This window comes from Durio zibethinus, unplaced genomic scaffold, assembly GCF_047325235.1.
Source record: "Durio zibethinus cultivar Kanyao isolate XHJ-2024 unplaced genomic scaffold, ASM4732523v1 HiC_scaffold_54, whole genome shotgun sequence".
NCBI lineage: Eukaryota > Viridiplantae > Streptophyta > Magnoliopsida > Malvales > Malvaceae > Durio > Durio zibethinus.
In genome coordinates, this window is record NW_028322677.1 from 15,001 (window position 1) to 20,000 (window position 5,000).

The window sequence follows — 5,000 nt, forward strand, 5'->3', positions numbered from 1 at the left end:
GGGTGTGAGTTCTCAGAGGTTTGATGAGGGATAGGGGGCCAACACAAGGGCCAAGCACCAGCACCCATCGCACGTCATGTGCGCACACCCCCCCGGCCCCCCTCCCAATCGCCGGAACCCCAATGCCGCCGGTCAGGTTCTCCGGCGGTACTCCGGCGATGCTCCGGCGATGCTCCGGCGATGCTGTCCCGAGTGAAAAAAATGCGGCACCAGCACATGCTGGAGCCAAGCATGGGCACCGTGGCTCAAAATCGAACTTCGGCCAAGGCCTCGACCATCAATGGCACATGATGACGCATGGTGATGGCACATGCATCGACCATCATCGGCATAGGCTGCCCTTCGGTACGGGCACTTGCCTCGACCGCCATCGGCACAAGCTGGGCCCTGGTGTGGGTTGTTGCCTCGATCACCAGCGGCACATGCTGAGCCTTGGTGCGGGCGGTTGCCTCGAGCACCATCGGCAGACCCTGGGCCCTGGTGCGGCCGGTTGCCCCGATAACCATCGGCACACGCTGGGCCCTGGAGCGGCCGGTTGCCTCGATCACCATCGGCAAAAGCTGGGCCCTGGTGCGGGCGCTTGCCTCGACCACCATCGGCACACGCTGGGCACTGGTGCGGGCGCTTGCCTCGACCACCATCGGCACACGCTGGGCCCTGGGGCGGGCGGTTGCCTCGATCACCATCGGCACACGCTGGGCCCTGGTGCGGGCGGTTGCCCCCAGCACCATCGGCACACGTTGGGCCCTGGTGCGGGCGCTTGCCTCGACCACCATCGGCACACGCTGGGCCCTGGTGCGGGCGCTTGCCTCGACCACCATCGGCACACGCTGGGCCCTGGTGCGGCCGCTTGCCTCGACCACCATCGGCACACGCTGGGCCCTGGTGCGGTCGGTTGCCTCGAGCACCATCGGCACACGCTGGGCCCTGGTGCACCATCGGCACACGCTGGGCCCTGGTGCGGGCGCTTGCCTCGACCACCATCGGCACACGCTGGGCCCTGGTGCGGGCGCTTGCCTCGACCACCATCGGCACACGCTGGGCCCTGGTGCGGCAGGTTGCCTCGAGCACCATCGGCACACGCTGGGCCCTGGTGCGGTCGGTTGCCTCGAGCACCATCGGCACACGCTGGGCCCTGGTGCGGGCGCTTGCCTCGACCACCATCGGCACACGCTGGGCCCTGGTGCGGCAGGTTCCCTCGACGACCATCGGCACACGCTGGGCCCTGGTGCGGCAGGTTGCCTCGAGCACCATCGGCACACGCTGGGCCCTGGTGCGGTCGGTTGCCTCGATCACCATCGGCACACGCTGGGCCCTGGTGCGGGCGGTTGCCTCGACCACCATCGGCACACGCTGGGCCCTGGTGCGGCAGCTTGCCTCGAGCACCATCGGCACACGCTCGGCCCTGGTGCGGTCGGTTGCCTCGAGCACCATCGGCACACGCTGGGCCCTGGTGCGGCACGTTGCCTCGACCACCATCGGCAGCCTCGACCACCATCGGCACACGCTCCGCCCTGGTGCGGCAGGTTGCCTCGACCACCATCGGCACACGCTGGGCCCTGGTGCGGGCGCTTGCCTCGACCACCATCGGCACACGCTCCGCCCTGGTGCGGCAGGTTGCCTCGACCACCATCGGCACACGCTGGGCCCTGGTGCGGGCGGTTGCCTCGACCACCATCGGCACACGCTGGGCCCTGGTGCGGGCGCTTGCCTCGACCACCATCGGCACACGCTGGGCCCTGGTGCGGGCGCTTGCCTCGACCACCATCGGCACACGCTGGGCCCTGGTGCGGCAGGTTGCCTCGAGCACCATCGGCACACGCTGGGCCCTGGTGCGGCAGGTTGCCTCGAGCACCATCGGCACACGCTGGGCCCTGGTGCGGGCGCTTGCCTCGAGCACCATCGGCACACGCTCGGCCCTGGTGCGGTCGGTTGCCTCGAGCACCATCGGCACACGCTGGGCCCTGGTGCGGCAGGTTGCCTCGACCACCATCGGCACACGCTGGGCCCTGGTGCGGGCGCTTGCCTCGACCACCATCGGCACACGCTCGGCCCTGGTGCGGTCGGTTGCCTCGAGCACCATCGGCACACGCTGGGCCCTGGTGCGGCAGGTTGCCTCGAGCACCATCGGCACACGCTGGGCCCTGGTGCGGGCGCTTGCCTCGACCACCATCGGCACACGCTGGGCCCTGGTGCGGGCGCTTGCCTCGAGCACCATCGGCAGACGCTGGGCCCTGGTGCGGCAGGTTGCCTCGAGCACCATCGGCAGACGCTGGGCCCTGGTGCGGCAGGTTGCCTCGAGCACCATCGGCACACGCTGGGCCCTGGTGCGGTCGGTTGCCTCGAGCACCATCGGCACACGCTGGGCGCTGGTGCGGGAACTTGCCTCGACCACCATCGGCACACGCTGGGCCCTGGTGCGGCAGGTTACCTCGATCACCATCGGCACACGCTGGGCCCTGGTGCGACAGGTTGCCTCGAGCACCATCGGCACACTATCGGCCCAGGTGCGGGCGGTTGCCTCGACCACCATCGGCACACGCTGGGCCCTGGTGCGGGCGGTTGCCTCGAGCACCATCGGCACACGCTGGGCCCTGGTGGGTTTAGGCACATCTTCAAATTTCTGCCGTGCCAATGCCATTTTTATGGCTTGTAAATTCATACAATGGTCCCCTAAGCCTTCACGTGAAGTTTCGTTGGAAGATGACTCGTTTTCTATTTTTCACGATTTTCGAAACTTTTTGCGGTTCGGGAATTTTTAAAATTTTTTTATAAGGATTTTTGGCCCCAAATTTTGTAGGCATGATCCTTCTATTTTTGTTGGCATGCACAAAAAAATTCAGCTAAAAACTCGAAGTAGAGAAGATTTTGTGACCGTTTGAAAAAAGTGTCCCCATTTCAGACACTTTAACGGCTACTGGTAGCAAACCTGTAAAATCTCAAATGCTCTTTAAGGGGGTGTGAATTCTCAGAGGTTTGATGAGGGATAGGGGGCCAACACAAGGCCAAGTACCAGCACCCATCGCACATCATGTGCGCACACCCCCCCGGCCCCCCTCCCAATCGCCGGAACCCCAATGCCGCCGGTCAGGTTCTCCGGCGGTACTCCGGCGATGCTCCGGCGATGCTCCGGCGATGCTGTCCCGAGTGAAAAAAATGCGGCACCAGCACATGCTGGAGCCAAGCATGGGCACCGTGGCTCAAAATCGAACTTCGGCCAAGGCCTCGACCATCAATGGCACATGATGACGCATGGTGATGGCACATGCATCGACCATCATCGGCATAGGCTGCCCTTCGGTACGGGCACTTGCCTCGACCGCCATCGGCACAAGCTGGGCCCTGGTGTGGGTTGTTGCCTCGATCACAATCGGCACATGCTGAGCCTTGGTGCGGGCGGTTGCCTCGAGCACCATCGGGAGACCCTGGGCCCTGGTGCGGCCGGTTGCCCCGATAACCATCGGCACACGCTGGGCCCTGGGGCGGGCGCTTGCCCCCAGCACCATCGGCACACGCTGGGCCCTGGTACGGGCGGTTGCCCCGAACACCATCGACACAAGCCGGCCCTTGGTGCGGGCTCCTGGCTCGACCACCATCGGCACACGCTGGGCCCTGGTGCGGGCGCTTGCCTCGACCACCATCGGCACACGCTGGGCCCTGGTGCGGGCGCTTGCCTCGACCACCATCGGCACACGCTGGGCCCTGGTGCGGCAGGTTGCCTCGAGCACCATCGGCACACGCTGGGCCCTGGTGCGGCAGGTTGCCTCGAGCACCATCGGCACACGCTGGGCCCTGGTGCGGGCGCTTGCCTCGAGCACCATCGGCACACGCTCGGCCCTGGTGCGGTCGGTTGCCTCGAGCACCATCGGCACACGCTGGGCCCTGGTGCGGCAGGTTGCCTCGACCACCATCGGCACACGCTGGGCCCTGGTGCGGGCGCTTGCCTCGACCACCATCGGCACACGCTCGGCCCTGGTGCGGTCGGTTGCCTCGAGCACCATCGGCACACGCTGGGCCCTGGTGCGGCAGGTTGCCTCGAGCACCATCGGCACACGCTGGGCCCTGGTGCGGGCGCTTGCCTCGACCACCATCGGCACACGCTGGGCCCTGGTGCGGGCGCTTGCCTCGAGCACCATCGGCAGACGCTGGGCCCTGGTGCGGCAGGTTGCCTCGAGCACCATCGGCAGACGCTGGGCCCTGGTGCGGCAGGTTGCCTCGAGCACCATCGGCACACGCTGGGCCCTGGTGCGGTCGGTTGCCTCGAGCACCATCGGCACACGCTGGGCGCTGGTGCGGGAACTTGCCTCGACCACCATCGGCACACGCTGGGCCCTGGTGCGGCAGGTTACCTCGATCACCATCGGCACACGCTGGGCCCTGGTGCGACAGGTTGCCTCGAGCACCATCGGCACACTATCGGCCCTGGTGCGGGCGGTTGCCTCGACCACCATCGGCACACGCTGGGCCTTGGTGCGGGCGGTTGCCTCGAGCACCATCGGCACACGCTGGGCCCTGGTGGGTTTAGGCACATCTTCAAATTTCTGCCGTGCCAATGCCATTTTTATGGCTTGTAAATTCATACAATGGTCCCCTAAGCCTTCACGTGAAGTTTCGTTGGAAGATGACTCGTTTTCTATTTTTCACGATTTTCGAAACTTTTTGCGGTTCGGGAATTTTTAAAATTTTTTTATAAGGATTTTTGGCCCCAAATTTTGTAGGCATGATCCTTCTATTTTTGTTGGCATGCACAAAAAAATTCAGCTAAAAACTCGAAGTAGAGAAGATTTTGTGACCGTTTGAAAAAAGTGTCCCCATTTCAGACACTTTAACGGCTACTGGTAGCAAACCTGTAAAATCTCAAATGCTCTTTAAGGGGGTGTGAATTCTCAGAGGTTTGATGAGGGATAGGGGGCCAACACAAGGCCAAGTACCAGCACCCATCGCACATCATGTGCGCACACCCCCCCGGCCCCCCTCCCAATCGCCGGAACCCCAATGCC